The 20196-nt window shown below is 41.9% G+C and overlaps 1 protein-coding gene across 2 annotated transcripts in view; it reads right to left on the reverse strand.

Annotated features, from left to right (window-relative positions):
* The window catches only part of camkvb (CaM kinase-like vesicle-associated b), a 59511-nt gene extending 39796 nt beyond the window's left edge, over positions 1 to 19715 (reverse strand). For both annotated transcript variants that reach the window (XM_034287120.1, XM_013138304.3), the window contains exon 1: positions 19574 to 19715. The gene's annotated coding sequence lies outside the window, so the exon portion shown is untranslated. The remainder of the gene's footprint in view (positions 1 to 19573) is intronic.
* Between the last annotated feature and the right edge of the window lie 481 nt (positions 19716 to 20196).

Here is a 20196-nt window from a genome sequence, read left to right on the forward strand (position 1 = left end):
TGCCGTTCGGCCCGTAGGCACAAACAACAGTGAGAGACCTATCCCCGACCCGTAGGCGCAGGGAAACGACCCTCTCGTTCACCGGGGTAAACTCCAACACATGGCGGCAGAGCTGGGGAGCTATAAGCAAACCCACACCAGCCCGCCGCCTCTCACCATGGGCAACTCCAGAGTGGTATAGAGTCCATCCTCTCTCAAGGAGTGTGGTTCCAGAGCCCAAGCCGTGCGTAGAGGTGATCCCGACAACCTCTAGTCGGAACCTCTCAACCTCACGCACTAACTCAGGCTCCTTCCCCGCCAGCGAGGTGACATTCCACGTCCCTAGAGCTAGTTTCCGTGTCCGGGGATCGGGTTGTCTAGGCCCCCGCCTTCGACTGCCGCCCGATCCTCTCTGCACCGGCCCCGGTAGACTTTATATCCACTGTAATTCTAATGAAAAAACGGCACTACAGACACAACAGATTTAGATGTTTTTGGAATAAACATTTCCAAACCACAGCAGAAAAATCACCAGCTTCATATGTGATCTGAGTAAAGTGGGGCCAGAACTGAAAGCCCTAGGGACAGTGTTCTCAGGCATCTCACTTGCCCTTTACAAGGAGTTAACAGTGCTGGGAGAGTAGTCTCATTGCACTGATCTACAAAGCCTACTATTCTCTACAAGGCAGTTAAAATGCTTATTTACTCCCATGTGGATGGTAATGCCCAACTCTCCTGCCATTTATTCCAGCCGTCTGAGTAAAAATACATCCTTTGTTTGTTTTTTTCATTCTGTTTAGAGACTTCGACTCAATTTAGTTTGTGGAGTACTGTGGTGCTGCTTACTGAAGAGCACTCAGACGTAACACTGAGGTAAGTTAGAGAGGCAGAGCAGCGGTAGGGTCAGCTTGGTAGGAGGTGGTGACGGGTCAGTGTGGTATGAGGAGGTGACGGGTCACCGTGGTAGGAGGTGGTGACGGGTCAGCCTGGTAGGAGGTGAGGACGGGCAGCCTGGTAGGAGGTGGTGACGGGTCTGCGTGGTAAGAGGAGGTGACGGGTCAGCACGGTATGAGGTGACGGGTGAGCACGGCATAAGGAGGTGACGGGTCAGCGTGGTATAAGGAGGTGGTGACGGGTCAACCTGGTAGGAGGTGGTGACAGGTATGCGTCGTAATAGGAGGTGACGGGTCAGCGTGGTAGGAGGTGGTGACGGGTCAGCGTGGTAGGAGGTGGTGACGGGTCAGCGTGGTAGGAGGAGGTTACGGGTCAGCCTGGTAGGAGGTGGTGACAGGTACGCGTCGTAATAGGAGGTGACAGGTCAGCGTGGTAGGTGGTGACGGGTCAGCGTGGTAGGAGGTGGTGACGGGTCAGCGTGGTAGGAGGAGGTGAAAGGTCAGTGTGATAGGAGGAGGTGACTGGTCAGCGTAGTAGGAGGAGGTGACAAGGTCAGCATGGTAGGAGGTGGTGACTGGTCAGTGTGGTAGGAGGAAGTGTCGGGTCAGCGTGGTAGGAGCATGTGTCGAGGGTCAGCGTGGTAGGAGGTGATGGGTCAACATGGTAGGAGGAGTTGACGGGTCAGCGTGGTAGGAGGAGGTGACGGGTCAGCGTGGTAGGAGGAGGTGACGGGTCAGTGTGGTAGGAGCATGTGTCGGGGGTCAGCGTGGTAGGAGGAGGTGATGGGTCAGCGTGGTAGGAGGAGGTGATGGGTCAGTGTAGTAGGAGGTGACGGGTCCGCGTGGTAAGAGGAGGTGACGGGTCAACATGGTAGGAGGTGGTGACAGGTCAGCGTGGTAGGAGGTGGTGACGGGTCAACATGGTAGGAGGTGGTGACAGGTCAGCGTGGTAGGAGGTGGTGACGGGTCAGCGTGGTAGGAGGAGGTGACCGGTCAGTGTGGTAGGAGGTGCTGCTTAATGACTGAGGTGTGAACCCTGCCTGCCGTTAATGGAAACACCCATCCAACCATGCCCATCACGTCCTCAACTGATTTTCAGTATCCCTCCACCATGTCACAAATTCACCTTCAATAAATGATTATTATTATCATCATCATCTCATGATGACAATCTATTATAAATTATCCCTGTTCTAGTTCAGATCTTTGGTACCTATAAGAGGTGTCCAACTTCAGCGTGTTGACACCATGCTGACAAAATAAGTGTTGCAAGGTCAGAGAGTTTCACACTTTGAAGTGAATAGTCCCAATTGTTACCCATAAGCGATACCGGCTTAAATGAAAATGGAAAATGCTTTTGTTCTTTACACTTCAACAGTTAATCTTACCGTTCATGGGTACGCTGTTTGTTGCCTTGGTAACAAAGTCCTTCAATGGCATCATAGCACTGTTAGGAGTTCCTACTGAATGCAGACTGCAGCATCACTTGGTTTGGAGGAGAGGATGTACTGTTATTGCTGTATGGGGCTAAATTTAGGAGCAGCTCATCTCTTTGAATTGGCTAGAGGAACATTTTGTGGTTTGTTCTGCGGCCAGTAGAAATAGTACATTTACATATAACACATGGATGTGAAGAGAAAGGGTTCAGTATGAATTGCGGCACAAATTGAGGTAGAGGAAATTTAGCAACACTTGAAGGAGAATGGAATCAAACAAAACTTTGCTTAAGTTACAGTATTTTGGAAGAAATAATTGTTGTTTGATTCAGTTGTAAACCATTCTTATTATTGACAAACATTGGCAGGACATTCTATAAAACTGACTGGCAATTTGAGCCGTTTATAAGTACATTTAATATAACACAAACATTTAGTGAGAAGCATGGATGGGAAAAATGTCCATCAGCGTCACAAGCCCTAATCCACCCAGGCGGTACGGAGGTTTTCAGCACATCGCGTTGACCTCCTACAGAACCTACAGTATTTCACAAACAGTGTGTAGGCAGGTTAGAATTCTCCTCAAACAGCCTTAATTCATCTTCTCAGTAATGCTTACTGGGGTCACGACCTGACTGCAGTTCAGCCTCGTAACTAATTTCAGAGGGCAAATGCTCTCTCTCTTTCAATCCCCACTGGCATGCTGGAAAAGTGTGCCCTTAACAGACAAACTCTGGTTTCCACTGCAGCGTGCAGGCGGCAGACAGTGTACGCTGTTCTGTGGGTGAATTGTTTGCTAACGTCAGTGTTGTGGTGTTAGCGAACACAATTTTTCAAAGGGGTTTGGAATTTTTTTTTTTACGGTGTCCAGTATTCCTACAACAGTCAGGCTAGGTGTCCAGCATTCCTACAACAGTCAGGCTAGGTGTCTAGTATTCCTACAACAGTCAGGCTAGGTGTCCAGCATTCCTACAACAGTCAGGCTAGGTGTCTAGTATTCCTACAACAGTCAGGCTAGGTGTCTAGTATTCCTACAACAGTCAGGCTAGGTGTCTAGTATTCCTACAACAGTCAGGCTAGGTGTCTAGTATTCCTACAACAGTCAGGCTAGGTGTCCAGTATTCCTACAACTGTCAGGATAGGTGTCCAGTATTCCTACAACAGTCAGGCTAGGTGTCTAGTATTTCTACAACAGTCAGGCTAGGTGTCCAGTATTCCTATATGTAAGGCTAGGTGTCCAGTATTCCTACAACTGTCAGGATAGGTGTCCAGTATTCCTACAACAGTCAGGCTAGGTGTCTAGTATTTCTATAACAGTCAGGCTAGGTGTTGAGCTGGGCAAGAGAACCTAAACAAAAATAGAAATCTTCTTCAGGCAGTAACCCCTCTCACTAGAGTCAGTTCAGGGCATGTCAGTGTTTCCTGTCAGAGAAGTGACAAACCACCTGAACAGAGCAGATCTCTCTCCATCTCTTGGTACAAATCAATGTTTTCATGGAGTGTTGTCAGAGCCTGTAATGCAATTTCAATAAAAATTGATTTTCCTGTCCTTCACCTGGAAAAATTGCAGCCAGAGCTTAAAGAAATACCTCACCACTGGTCATTTTCAGTCAAAATGTTATGATCCAATTGTTGACAGGTTCTCTCTCCAAAACCCAGATGAAGAGTGACCTTAACTAAGCCAAGTTTATGTGCTACTAGACAGTCAATTAATGTTCACCTCATATAAGAAATGTTCAATATGCAATAAAACTATAATTACCAGGGTAGATTTGGATGTCATTAGAAATTCTATCACTGAAAAGCAGACAACACAGTGTTTAGGAATTTAATTGAAAATGTCACTTTCAAATGACCCTATTACCACAGAAAACTTCCATCCTTTCAACTAAAGAATGCCACACATCTCTGGTTTGTTACTTACTTGTCAATAATAGCATCCATTCATCATCTTTTCGCCCCAACAATTCAAAAACATTGATTTGAATGAGAAAAGTACTGAGGAGAGGTTGTTAGTGCACATTATTTCACTTGCACAGTGGAGATGACATACAGCCGATTAACCAGGCAGTGACGTCACCGCTCTGCAGCTCAGTGGAAGATGAACATGTCTACAGTGGCAGGAAGAATCAATGCAGAGGTGAAATATTAATCAATTTCCATTTAAAATTCCCCTTTAAATGTTCTATTTGTGGATGCTAGCTAGGGTGTCTCTTTGAAGCCCAACTGCGTCAAAAGTAACCCTTTCAGTAAAGAACAGCTCTGAGGGCAAAGATGTTGTCTGGTACGACATCTGCCAATTCACACGTCTCCTCTGCTCTCTCTCCATTGTACCTTTTCCAGCTGAGGGATACATCAGGCCTGTACGAAACAGAGGATCCCACTCCCTCTTACAAGGAGCACACTAATTGATGCTGAGAAAACCGATTAACACATTGTGTCAGCGGCGCTCTATTATCCAAGCTTGTCTCTATCCACAGCCTGAGCTCTCTAGCTGAACAGTGTCTCTGTCCCCAGCCTCTCTGAGCTCTCTAGCTGAACAGTGTCTCTGTCCACAGCCTGAGCTCTCTAGCTGAACAGTGTCTCTGTCCCCAGCCTCTCTGAGCTCTCTAGCTGAACAGTGTCTCTGTCCACAGCCTCTCTGAGCTCTCTAGCTGAAGTGTCTCTGTCCCCAGCCTCTCTGAGCTCTCTAGCTGAACAGTGTCTCTGTCCCCAGCCTCTCTGAGCTCTCTAGCTGAACAGTGTCTCTGTCCCCAGCCTCTCTGAGCTCTCTAGCTGAACAGTGTCTCTGTCCCCAGCCTCTCTGAGCTCTCTAGCTGAACAGTGTCTCTGTCCCCAGCCTCTCTGAGCTCTCTAGCTGAACAGTGTCTCTGTCCCCAGCCTCTCTGAGCTCTCTAGCTGAACAGTGTCTCTGTCCACAGCCTCTCTGAGCTCTCTAGCTGAACGGTGACGATGTGCCACATCCTTGATCTGGGCCCAAATGCATGCAGTAAAGGAAAGTTAAGTGTTACAGTGGGGAGAACAAGTATTTGATACACTGCCAATTTTGCAGGTTGTAATTTTTATCATAGGTACTCTTCAACTGTGAGTGACGGAATCTAAAACAAAAATCCAGAAAATCACATTGTATGATTTTTAACTATTGCATGACATCAGTTGCATTTTATTGCATGACATAAGTATTTGATACATCAGAAAAGCAGTGGTACAGAAACCTTTGTTTGCAATTACAGAGACCATACATTTCTTGTAGTTCTTGACCAGGTCTGCACACACTGCAGCAGGGATTTTGGCCCACTCCTCCATACAGACCTTCTCCAGATCCTTCAGGTTTCGGGGCTGTCGCTGGGCAATACGGACTTTCAGCTCCCTCCAAAGATTTTCTATTGGGTTCAGGTCTGGAGACTGGCTAGGCAGGACCTTGAAATGCTTCTTACGGAGCCACTCCTTAGTTGCCCTGGCTGTGTGTTTCAGGTCGTTGTCATGCTGTAAGACCCAGCCACAACTCATCTTTAATGCTCTTACTGAGGGAAGGAGGTTGGCAAAGATCTCGCGATACATGGCCCCATCCATCCTCCCCTCAATACGGTGCAGTCGTCCAGTCCCCTTGGCAGAAAAGCATACCCAAAGAATGATGTTTCCACCTCCATGCTTCATGGTTGGGATGGGGTTCTTGGGGTTGTCCTCATCCTTCTTCTTCTTCCAAAAACGGCGAGTAGAGTTTAGACCAAAAATATCTATTTTTGTCTCATCAGACCACATGACCTTCTCCCATTCCTCCTCTGGATCATCTAGATGGTCATTGGCAGACTTCAGATGGGCCTGGACATGCGCTGGCTTGAGCAGGGGGGGACCTTGTGTGCGCTGCAGGATTTTAATCCATGACGACGTAGTGTGTTACTAATGGTTCTCTTTTGAGACTGTGGTCCCAGCTCTCTTCAGGTCATTGACCAGGTTCTGCCGTGTAGTTCTGGGCTGATCCCTCACCTTTCTCATGATCACTGATGCCCCACGAGGTGAGATCTTGCATGGAGCCCCAGACCGAAGGAAATAGACCGTCATCTTGAACTTCTTCCATTTTCTAATAGGAAATCACCCAAATGGCCCTGATCAAAAGTTTACATACCCTTGAATGTGTGGCCTTGTTACAGGTCACACACACAGGTGAAAATGGCAATTAAAGTTGAATATCCCACACCGGTGTCTGTTGAAATTGCAATTAGTGTCGGTGTATAAATAGTCAGTGAGTTTGTTAGCTTAGATTTCATCCAAAACTGCCAAAATAATTGTTCGGGATACAAAGACAAATCCACAGGTAACCTCAGGAGAAATACAGGCTGCTCTGGAAAAAGACGGTGTGGTTGTTAAAAGAGCACAATACGACGATACTTGAACAAAAATGTGCTGCATGGTCGAGTTGCCAGAAAGAAGCTTTTACTGCACCAATGCTACAAAAAAGCCCGGTTACAATATGCCTGACAACACCTTGACACACCTAACAGCTTCTGGCACACTGTAATTTGGAGTGACAAGACAAAAATAAAACTGTATGGTCACAACCATAAGCGCTATGTTTGGAGAGGGGTCAACAAGGCCTATAGTGAACAGAATACCATCCCCACTGTGAAGCACGGTGGTGGCTCACTGATGTTTGTGTGTGTGTGTGTGTGTGTGTTTGTTTTTGTGACTTGTCAGGACATTTTGTCCCCATAACTATAGGAAACCTGAACAATGTGACTTGTGGGGACATTTGTCATGTCCCCACATTTCAAAAGTCATTTTCTGGCTCAGGGTTTAGTTTTAGGGTCAAACTTACAATTAACTTTAGAGTTAGAATTGGGGTTTCTTTAAGGTCCAGGTGTTGTTGGTTAAGTTTAGGGTTAAGGTTAGGCATTACATCTAGGTAAAGTTTAGCCATAAATGTTACTTTATTGAGGTTAAGGTTAGGGTTAGGTTAAGGTTAGGGTTAGGTTAAGGTTAGGGTTAGGTTAAGGTCAGGGTTAGGGTTAAGGTTAGGGCAAGGGAGCATGGAATTTTGTTTTTCTGGTCCCCACATGTCACAAAAAACAGTGTGTGTGTGTGTGTGTGTGTGTGTGTGTGTGTGTGTGTGTGTGTGTGTGTGTGTGTGTGTGTGTGTGAGAAAGCTCTAAAGGCACAGGGAATCTTGTTAAAATTTATGGCAAGGTGAATGCAGCATGTTATCAGAAAATACTGGCAGACAAAGTGCATTCTTCTGCACAAAAGCTGCACATGGGATGATCTTGGACTTTCCAGCACGACAATGACCCTAAGTACAAGGCCAAGTTGACCATCCAGTGGTTAGAGAAGAAAAAGGTGAAGGTTCTGGAGTGGCCATTACAGTCTCCTGACCTTAATATCATCGAGCCACTCTGGGGAGATGTTAAACGTGCGGTTCATGCAAAACAACCAAAGACTTTGCATGACCTGAAGGCATTTGGCCAAGAAGAAAGGGAAGCTCATACCACCTGCAAAAAGTTGGGGCCTCACTAACAATTATTACAAAAGACTGCACGCTGTCATTGATGCTAAAGGAGGCAATAGCCAGTAATAAGAACTAAGGGTATGCAGAATTTTGAACAGGGGTCAGTTATTTTTTCTTTGTTGCCATGTTTTGTTTTATGATTGTGCCATTCTGTTATGACCTGTTATGAATGTGAATCCCATAAGAAAGACATGTCTTTTGCCTGCTCACTCATACTTTCTTGACAAATGGTACAATATATTACCATTACCAAGGGTATGCAAACTTTTGAGCACAACTGTATATCAAAGAGTTCTGCAGTGTATGGGACCACTCAGAGCCAGTGCCGTTCAGGGACGCATATGACAAATAATTAACTGGCAAATCAAGATGACATTGTATTCATGAGCATTGATGGGCACTTAACACTTAACTTAAAAAGAATTGCCCACATTTCATTTTCCAAAACATGAGTAAACAGCAAGATGTAATTCCCTTCATAGTGCCGTTTAGCTAAGCTATTGAATTGGTCAGGGCCAGGCTGTCACATTATATGTGGAAGAAAAAAAAATTCTCCTCTCAAAGCACTTACAAACTGCAAGCCCCACAGGGAGAGAAACCTGCATACGACACTGTGCATAAAGCACATTTCTTAATGCTGTTGTGGGAAAATACCACTTTAAAAGCGGTTGATGGTTGGTTGATTCTCATATGTTTAAAAACAATTTGCTGTTTGGAGACAGGCAATAACAAGCAAAATGACTATACAATTAAAATGCAAATATGCCAAAATAATTCCCACCGACATGTAGCATCAGCCAGATCATCAGCCACGTCATGATGAATTGCACAAAATCATCAGTATAGATCATGTTTTTTCCCAAAACACATTTGTATTCCAAGCCATTACTACAAATCTGCACAAACATAAGTGGAGCACACAGATGATCTTGTTATTACATTAACATTAACAGTGTATAACTTACCTTTGAGTTAACAATAAGCAATATCATGGTTATAAATATGGGTTATTGGTCAACTTTAATCCAGGTAGAACCAACAACCGATTACATTTTTACACTTCAATGGGATTTTAAAGTAGACCGGCAGGAATGATAGGCATTTAAAATAAAACATATTAAGTTCTTGATTTGTCTAATATAGTAGGAATGTAACAGTTTCACAGTGCACCTCGGTTGTCATACCGTTGCCATTTTGTCATTAAAGGTATTGCAATAATATAAATTCATGATTTATTTTCTGGATTGTTCTAATCCAACCAAAATGAATGAACATTCATATTGTAGATATCGGTTAAATTAAGAAGTCGGTTATATATACACACAGTATCATATAAACTTCACAAGATAAAATCTCTAAATTGAGAAGTCGTCCGGTTTCATTCAGTCACAGAGACATGCACGAACAGCCTGTCAGACAGCGCAGCGCACCGAAATGGCAATGTCAGAACTCTGTTTCTGCCACTTTAGAGGCTGAAGTCCACAGTGTGGGAATATTCTGGGTTTTTAAAAGACCTAAGTGACACCATCAATGTTGATGGTTACCCAATATGCAAAGCATGTCGGAAAAAAGTGTGGGCTCAGGCGGGGGACACTTGGAATCTGAAGTTCCATCTCCGCCAGCATCATCCAACAGAATATGTAGAGTCAGAGATCAATGTAAATGAAAATATTGTATAGGCTAATAAATTATAGACTCCCCTTTCATAAATAACACGTTTTGTAATGACTCATTATGTTTATTGGTAGGCTAACATTATGTCTGTGCTGTCTGTCACACCCGCAGCAAATGAAGTTAAGCGCTTTGGCAATGTTATGATTGAGCTACTGTATGTTCATGCGTTAATTTGCTTGAATGCAACAGTTTAATATGTTTTGTTTGCACTAAAATCTGGTTAACAAAGTGCTTTTTGGCCTACATAAATTGGACAGTAGCTGGAAAAACTCCAATCTTCTTTATCATAATTAGGGTCTTAAACTTTACACAACCAATTTTATTTTTGTAATTTAATTACTATCCCCTCGATGTCTCTGCAGACACTTTGGTTATAGTAATCTATTCCTAGTTTAGAAATTAACACAATGTTTGAACTAATGTGGTTTATCAAACATCTTATGCATTAACTATTTAATTACTAATACTATTAGCAATAGGCCTACACCATAACACCATGAGACCGTAACACCGTGACATTTATTTGGAGACGGTTATCATACCATGACAATCTCATACTTTACACCCCTATAAACCGTTCGCACTGCTTGCTTCTTCAGTTTCTTCTGCTTCTTCCTGCAAACAACATTGTCTCACTACCGCTGCATAACGCGGTTATAAGAACTCCAAAAGACCTCATTTGGAGGTCCCTGCTGAGGTAAGGATCCTTTTAACATAAGCTTCTAACTTCCTTTTAATAGCAAGGGCCCTTCAACGTGGTATGAGACATGGAACGGTACATCCAGCAACCCATGAAAGTTCCTCATGGCAGCATAGTTACCTACTTGCATAGTCTTTCTGTTGGTCTGTTGAGCCAACTAGCAGGGTGTCAGGTTCTGCTTTGCTCTTTTATGTAGGTTTGAAGCAGTGACTGCTGGGTTTTGACCTATAAAATCCACTCTGCTACCCGAGATGGAGAGAGCTGCTTTGTTTGCCCATACTATGATGGAAGCTAATGTAAGTAATTTTAACATAAAAACGAAATAAGGAAAACATTTGCCCCTGCCACCACTTCTAGGAGGGATTTTGCACCAGGGGGCATTGACGCCGCCTGCAGACGGCTAGCATGCCACCAGGAGTCACCAGCGAGGGAGTGAGGCAGAAGGAGGCTGATCAGAGGCTGGTGCGTGAAAGGCAGTTAGGCAGCTCACACCTTCGACCAGTACTGGCCATCTGTGTTGACATGATGAAGTGACAAGCATGAGCTCTGATCCAACGGTGCCCGAAACAGTGAAGCCCAGGGTGGTGTCCAATGACGAGGTGGAGGCCCATCAGGTTATACTTGGAAACAGGAATCGGGCAACACATTTGTGCCGTAGCGAACAAGGAGCTGGGATGAGCGAACAAGGATCTAGGTCTGTTTCTTAAACGTCCGCTACACCCACAGCGGACAGTGGACAACACAGATAGCGGCATGTAGCTAAAAACTGTTTGTATGCATCCACATTCAGCAGTGACACGCAGTGACACTGGGGAATACAGAAATCTGCCAGGTTGACTGTATGATTTCAAAGCCAGGGGCCAAGAGCTCACCTTCTGGATGATAACTGAAGACTGAAAGAGGTTCTGTGTTTTGTGGGGCTACAGGGGCAGAATGACAAGCAAAGTGGATATGTCTGGGGGAGGCGTCAGTGCGTATAGGCAGCAGCAGGGATTGGTGGTTCTTTCTGGGGGAGGCGTCAGTGCGTATAGGCAGCAGCAGGGATTGGTGGTTCTGTCTGGGGGAGGCGTCAGTGCGTATAGGCAGCAGCAGGGATTGGTGGTTCTGTCTGGGGGAGGCGTCAGCGCGTATAGGCAGCAGCAGGGATTGGTTATGTCGGGGAGAGGCGTCAGCGCATATAGGCAGCAGCAGGGATTGGTTATGTCGGGGAGAGGCGTCATCGCATATAGGCAGCAGCAGGGATTGGTGGTTATGTCGGGGGGAGGCGTCAGTGCGTATAGGCAGCAGCAGGGATTGGTGGTTATGTCTGGGGGAGGCGTCAGTGCGTAAAGGCAGCAGCAGGGATTGGTGGTTCTGTCTGGGGGAGGCGTCAGTGCGTATAGGCAGTAGCAGGGATTGGTGGTTATGTCGGGGGGAGGCGTCAGTGCATATAGGCAGCAGCAGGGATTGGTGGTTATGTCTGGGGGAGGCGTCAGTGCGTATAGGCAGCAGCAGGGATTGGTGGTTATGTCTGGGGGAGGTGTCAGTGTGTATAGGCAGCAGCAGGGATTGGTGCAGGGAAATCAGTGGTGGAGGTGCCAAGGGTTCCTCACTGTGTAAACCTGGCTGCTAATTCGGTTGTTGAAAAGCAAGATTAATTGCTCATGTGATAATATATCAGGCTTAACCTGATGATAACTTCTGTACTGAGTGCATACTGCATACATAACAGCGGCCAATGTTTTAGAGGAAAATATTGTCAGATGGATGATTAACACCTTCTGATAAAAAAAACAGTGTCAGGGCCTCTGAACTGTTACTGTTTGAGAAAGTGAATGTGTGCTGCTAAAATGACAGTTACATGGTGCAAATCCAGGGAAGGCAGAAAAACATAATAAACAAACAAGTCTCATATTAAGAATATAAAAGTTCTGAGCTTTGATCAACTCTGGGAGCAATATTTTGATCTTAACCTTTTAATCTGAATTTATCATGCTAAATGTTTAGGTAAAATGATTATTAGAAAACATTAGAGGTATGGACTTTGGAACCATCATATGTCATAATGGTTTCATGTCATAATGCTAACTGCTGAATAACACAGATGCCTGCAAATGGGGACTAAGATAATATTATATTTAATAATTATCAACTCTTTTAAACAGACAAGATTTTCCAAGCTAACCACTTATAGTCAAGTGTAGAACATGAACTATGAGAACACTGTCTTCACTGTAACATCATCCTGTTGGTGAATGCACCATCTGATTTCACTCTGCCATATTACCCAACTAAATTCGAAGAAGTCAAATGACAACATTAAAATAGAGCTTTTAGAGATGCAACACCACAAGACTTTTGAAGTGAGTTTTGAAGTGTGTTCTTTTTGTCGTTTTCTAAAAAAGCAAAACCTGAGTTGTCTTAGACAGGTGAAACTGTTATTACATCAAGAATGTGAAAGTAACAAACCAACACACTAATTTTTGTAATTTTGCATTAGTTCTTTTGATTAGAAGGGCTGCATGTGTGCAGTACAAAAATGTCAATGCATTAGAACTTCATACTTTTGTGACTGGAGTAGCTAATCCCAAGACGAGTAGCAATATGTAGATGAATGAATATCAATGTCCATCTTCAGTAGAAAATGTCAGCTAGCTAGCCTAGTACCGTAACTGTATTTTGGGGCAACTAGCAGGGGTGGGTAGAGTACTGAAAATCGGTTACTCATCCTAAAATGTACTCAAGTAAAAGTTGAAGTACCACCTGAAAAAACGACTCAAGTAAAAAAATAGTACTTGGTCAAAAAAGTACTTGAGCACTAGTTACATATTATTTAAGAAAGTACAAACGCAAACTGCATTTTTAATGTTTGAATAGGCATTTGTTGTCCAGAGCCCAAAGCAATGCAGCAATGCAAATAAATTGCTAAATTAAATAATACTTTATTTCTATTATTAAACTGTCACAAATAGGATTCTTGCAAATTATTAGTCTTGTCTAGTAACGCTCAGTAAATCTTGTCAATCAAATATTTGTTGTTAGTAAGTCAGGTCTTAGGTGGAATTACTGACTGCATTGCAACTAAGCCACCTGGTTAGCAGCAATTGCTTTCAACTAAAATATAGCTAGCTAGACTGGGTATGTTGCTGCTAACTAATGTGCATTACTAAATAATGAAGTCAAGCCCAATGAACCACTATACAAAGATACTAACAAGTTGTAGTGTTATTATATATTGTAGGTTAGCTAGAATATTACATTATCATTAGGATATATTACATGTCATTATACTGTACCTGTACTGGATGACAAAAAAGTTGAATAAAAAAAAAGATAGCTATAATAATAGAATTTAGCAGGCTAAGTAGCGCGAGCGGGTTCGCTTACCTTAACTCTATGTGCTTGCGGAGGTATGATGGTAAGTTTTTGAAAGCATAGATGGTTGTGTCTTTGGGAATAAAAAGACAGGATTGCATGATGACGGTATTGACTGTTTTAAATTTAAATCGAATCATGTTGTGCATCTGTGGCCAGGGATTGGAATTTCCCTTGTCAACGTCCTCCAATTGACAACTTTCCATGTCAGTGTCTGTCATTTAATTAGCTACGTCTGTGCTCACAATCGGATGCAGATTTAATGGAGCGAGAGGGAACACCCAAACACAAATCACAAAACAAAAAACCTCAATATTTTTTGACAAATTACTGAAGACAAAACTGTTACGAAAGAGTAGATTAAATGTAACGGAGTAAGAAAAATAGTACAGCCCCCAGAAAGTAACTAGAAAAGTACTCGTTCCTCTGAAACTGTACTCTTTTACTCGTTTGCGTTACTTGTAACGCGTTACTACCCACCCCTGGCAACTAGCTAGCTTGCAAGCTAATGTTAGCTAGCTAGCTACAGTCAGTTAACTGGGTTTGTGGTACCTAGTAACGCATAAAGAAAAATACAGGATATTGGACAGGCCTCATGTCTAAACCCAATACTATTTATTTCTGCAAACCTGGACTGTAAATGTGTGGATTGCTTCAGCCCAATTGGGAATTTCCAATAACACTAGCTGTTAATTGAACTCAAACATAATTTAATGTGTGGTGTATTAATACCTGAAATTAGTACAGGCTGGTTGCAAAAGTTGCATGTTGTTACTAAAATGAGAGTTTCTCAAGCCCACCTGATTTCATTGAAATAAAATGCTTAAGATGCCAAAAAACGTGTAGGTGCTCTGAAACAACATTGTGGCTACTCACTAACTAAAGCTGGTTTACAAATTGTTCAGTTAATTTCACTTCCTTGAAAAATGACAGCTCCCTGTACCTCTGAAATGTCAGAGGGGTTAGGGTTAACTGAATCCATGATCATACTGATCACACACACACTTTCTATTTTTAAACTGATGCTAGTGTACAGTGTTATGTAGATTTTTGCTTTATTTTCTTTTTGTCTGGCTATATTTTTGCTTATATATTCTTCTCCTTAAATGTCACTACGTAGCTGTCTGGTGCCATGTCATAAGAATATCTTTGTTCAGATGACACTGTGTTGTTCAGTACATTTGACAAATAAACCTCGAAACTTGAAAATCCCAAAGTGTTATGGACCTTTTTTAGCAGACTTCATTACCCTTTGCTTTATTTATTTATTTTTATTTGAAATAGGGAGACACAATGACACCTAGGTGTCATTCACAAGTGTTCCCAGGGAAGAATAACCCCAACAAGGCACTGAACAAAACAACCAAAGCCTATAAAATTATATGCAAAATATACACATTAACCATTATAAGCAATTCAAATAAACAAATTTGCCACTATAAAAATCCAGTCATCCTAACAAAGCACCAACTGGATACTATTTGACATATGAGTTGCCTAACATGAAAAGACAGATTCAGTCAGTGGTTACCAATGGAGTAATCCTTATTAACCAACCTGTGATCGTTTTGGCCATAGATGCAGTCATATGTATTAAATCTGTCTGATGTATTCAAAGGAAGGGTGCTATGATTAACAGAAACAATACATTTTCACATTGCCAGCTAGGGATTGGACCTAGCAACCTTTATTTAATGATGAGAAGCTCTAACCACTTGTGTGAAGTAGCTAGCACATTACTTAAATACACAAGTTGCAATGTTTGCAGGAAAAATACAATACAGACATTTTCAAAAGGCCTCAGAAAAAAGTTTTCGTCTTAATACATACTTCCTTCTTCAGTTGTGGTAGGATCAGTCTTGTTCTTCTGACTGACAAAATGTCTTGCTTGACATCACTAAAATATGGACCACGGTCTACTACTGTACGTGGCGTCAACACTGTTTTACCGATGAGAACCAGGCACTGTGGAATTGGGGGAGTATGTGGCTATGTGCGACTACCAGTGCACAGATTTAGAAATGAGTTCCGATACAAGGGCAAACGAGAAATTAAACATTGTTCAAGTGATCTACATTTATGATCGTAATAGTGTAGTGTTTAGCCTTGACATGCCTTTATAGACCTTGAGGACATGTGATGGCTGTGCATTTTATTTTAATGAGGTTTTGTAGCATTCATTCAACTGCAGTATATGGCACATGTACACAACTAGAAAGACAAAAATAATCTGAAATTGTAACTTCTGTTCCAAACCAATTATTTCTGGATGATGCTTCCCCACTTCAAGTAACCGGAAAATAAATTATAACATGCTAAAATCCAAAATAGCCCTTTAATAACTGAGAGCCATGTTCCCTGGGTATCTAATTGCAAAAAAACTGTGAAGTTATATGGTAGTCTGTTCATGTACCCAGCAGCTGCTTCTGCTTTTCAGGGCCACCTGGGGTCTGGAGCTAGAACCCTTCTAGTTACTCCTGAGGCACGCATCCCATGCTGCTATTTACAAACCCTATCTAGGCTATGCACACACACCATGCTCTCTCTTAAAAGCCCGAGCAGTCTATTCCTTAGAGACTCACCATATGGAAATGACTACAGAGTACTGTATACAATAATTAACCAGTGCTACCCATACAGTTAATCAATTCTCACCACTTTGCTAAGCTACCATATTTTGGGAGGATGGTAATAATTTTTTGGAAATATCTTATTTGAGAACTAAGAAGAATATAAAACTACCCAAATGGCATTGATTTCGTATACTGTTTTGAGTCACTCAGCAGGGGAACGAGCATAGGAATGCAGCAAAGCCATGGCAAAATGTGTACAATTATAGGAGTTCAAACTGGAATTTTCTCTCAGCCCCATGATAAAATGTGCAGAATTACAGGAAACCAGCTTTAAGAGTAACATGTTGTTATATTTGCCCAATGGCATAGTGGGTAGAATTGCAGGAAATTTGCTTTTAAACAGCAATAGTCTCTACTGCCTCCCTACACCAACATCCCCCCTAAACACGCTACTGTTCCAAGATATAACCTGAGAGGGTTAGATATCGAAATGGGGTCAATATATTTTTAGATATCGAAAAAGTTTGGGAACCCTTGCATTAGGGGCAGTGGTGAGCACTGCAAGAGTTACATAGAAGGATTTTTTGCTATGGCATTGCGGTCGGGGATGGTGGCTGTGCAGAAACTTCCCCAACATTTAGGGATGGTGGATTTGCAGAAACATCCCCCATATTCTCTACAATGGTTGCAATTTTGAATCTGATCAAAGGTGGGGGGGTTCTACCCATAACCTTAACCTTTACCCTAACATAAACCCCAGTGTGGTGATACTTAAACTTTACCTTAAATTTAATTCATTACATATTTTTGTGTAAATTCATAACAAATAACAAGTTTGAGTAGCATTCTAACATATGATACTTTTGTAGCAAATTATCAACATGGTTTGCTAGCAAACTGTAAATGTAACCTAACATACGTAACATATTATCAACATGGTTTGGTAGCAAACTGTAAATGTAACCTAACATACGTAACATATTATCAACATGGTTTGGTAGCAAACTGTAAATGTAACCTAACATGACGTAATATATCACAAGAAATCATGTGTCGCTGATTTGCATGTAATATGTTACAAATTCCCCTGAGACCATGTTGTACAAGTAGACTGGTCTGGAATATTGTTGAAACAAATTGACTGTCAAGTTAAACATTTGAAACTGAGGGGACAAGAAACCAAATAAATATTGATGGTAAATGCATAAACTAGGTGCGGGTTGAATATTTAAAAACAAATCACTAGTTGTCCATGGCATGGTCTTATGATAGTTAACAGGCTCTGTCAACTGTACTGTGGCCAGCTTTAAAGTGCTGCATTCCAGTAAAATACATCTGACATTCATTTTGATCAGTGGTGGAATTGTTATATTGAGCTATTAGCTCCTGCATGTGCTCAAATGTTATTTTTGTGCGGGAATGTTTTTAGTCTTCAAATTTCACTATAACAGAAATTGAAGTTTCTGGTTATGAACCATCTCATATTCACGTTAGCATTTAAACTCTACTTTTGTCAGGCTGCTCAGAGTTGGCATATCAATACATTTACATCCCGTTCTTCTTAACTATGTGGTGAGCCTACTTCTGACAGTGGGTTTAAAAGGGAATTGACAAAGCCTTCAAACAGGCGGTTCGAATGTTATCATTGGATTGAATGGGCGTTATCAGTCTCATAGATATGGGTCAGAAGGGGCCTGCTACGCCTACTGGTAGGCTCAGAAGGCTGTTATCATCCATTTGCATAGGTAATTTAGTATTTAGATCATTTAGTATTGCCTAAATTATTTTAATGGTCTTATCTGTAGACTTCTGGTTAGCGGCGTCCTGGATTTGTCTGGCATTGGATCTGGAGTCTTCTCGTGTATTTATCCGTGATTAACCATGCGAATGGATGATAACAGTCTTCTGAGCCTACCAGTAGGCGTAGCAGGCCCCTTCTGACCCATATCTATGAGGCTGATAACCACTGATAACGCCCATTCAATCCAATGATAACATTCGAAGTGGGTGCTTCAAACCTGATAAAAGCAAATCAGATTGTATTATCTCAGAACGTGTTTTTTGAGAAGGCAATCATGCACAGGGGATGTTGTATATGACCAATATACCACAGCTAACCGCTGTTCTAAGGCACACATCTTCAGGGAGTATCTGAACACAATAGTGTCTGAAAACATCACAAACCACCAATATGCCTTACTGCTCTTATAAAACATTCACCAATGCAAATCGAGCAGTACAAATCTGATGTGATATCAGACACGTGGTTAACAGTGCATATACCACTGCTATCAACCAATCAGCATTCAAACTACCCAATTTATAGGCAGTGTAAATTGGGTCCATATTCCATTGCTGGCGTCTATGTAACTATGTCCTGACCTAAACATTTGCTTGCCATTGTCTGTATTATTTATTTTATTAACAGAGCGAAAGATAACTAGCAATACGTTTTATTGAACAAACGTGTCACTTTATTAAACTTGTCAGATGTTTAATGATACGCTTTTGAAGAGCGTGAAAAATGGCTTGCAAGTGGCTTTCCACTAGATTCTAGAGCCACAAATGTTAGATTCCACAACCATAAAGTCCCAGTGGGAAACAAACATTAGGGTTTTTGGTCTTATTTCCAGTTTATGGTTATGCATTTAGTTCATAGTTGCGTGGTTAACGTTATGGTTGAGCTCGGGTTTAAAATCACATAGACAATAAAAAATTGTAGAACAAGAAAATACAATAACACACCTAACGATAATAATATAATTATTAAACAAATCTAGTCGTTCTTTTCCTTGCACACCTAAATAAGCTTGATATGACTTTGGGGCTATAGAAGCTAGTGCCAACCTTCTTCACAGCCTGCAGCATCAGCACCGCAAGGAGCTTTATTGGTGATGTTGTGTCTAGGCTCTTTAAGTGGGACATGACATTCTGCTAAATGGTCTACATACACTTTTACATTACATAGCCAATGTCCTCCGTAACCAACTTCACAACTTTATCAATTCACTCTAAAAATACAACATTTTAAATACAAATTATCATAAAAAAAAACACGCAACCCATTTAAATAAATATTTCCATGTGCGTCTCAGGACGAGTCTCGTACGCCTTTTTTACTGTCGGCTACAGGCGAGCAGTTAGGCTAAACATCGATTGTCTACGAACAGTAGACTATACCATAATGCGTACATGCATAGCCTACAGTGTTTTATTACCCTTAATTTGCAACACATGCAAGTGCTAAACAATTGGTAAATGGCGTCATAACGTAGTAACATTTTGTTAATTTTAGTTTATCAACATGTGTTCGAACAGAGAAAAGTGAGAAAAAAGTGATTTGAGGGTTTCAAAAACAAACACATGCTGGATGGAAGAGTAAATTGTAATTTTTTTTCAATTCCAAGGTTAAAAGTTTAAATGAATGAGCTCAATTTCCAATTCAAATTGCAAGAACTTACCTTATCAGCAAATTTATCAATTAGTAGAATCCACAGATTTTCTTCCCTCTATTGTCCTCTTCCGAGATGAAGTGCAAATATAATTTACTTAGCTTGTGAACAAATTACTTTTTACTAGTTAAATTCCAGAGCTGCCTAATTTTTACCATCTGTTGTGTATCACGCGTCGAGTTGCAGCTCGATGAGTGAACGAGGGGCGGAATTACCGTATATACGCACGATCTAGAGGAAGGAACGCGCGAGTGGGGGCATAAAGGGAGCGAACTAGAAGAATTGCTTCTAATGGATAACATTTATTAAGCCCACGCACTTTGGATGTATATAATACAAGTACTAATAGCTTGAATATATCATATGTCATATCGTAGCACAAGCGCGTAGACTGCGTTCACAAATGCAGGAAATTCAGATTTTGTTTCCACTAATTGCTTTGACCAATCACATCAAGATCTTTTAACATCAGGTCAATTATATTTTCTATATGGTCCAGCAGTCGAAGAATGCTCAGTCCAGAATGTTTGAATTGGTTTACCTGTCAGCAGTTACGGTGAGTAGCCTACTGTTTTACATTATAACACGATTAGGGGTTTTGAAAGTTAAAGTGAACATGCCTTCCCCTCGTT

Source organism: Esox lucius, chromosome 17, assembly GCF_011004845.1.
Source record: "Esox lucius isolate fEsoLuc1 chromosome 17, fEsoLuc1.pri, whole genome shotgun sequence".
NCBI classification, from domain to species: domain Eukaryota; kingdom Metazoa; phylum Chordata; class Actinopteri; order Esociformes; family Esocidae; genus Esox; species Esox lucius.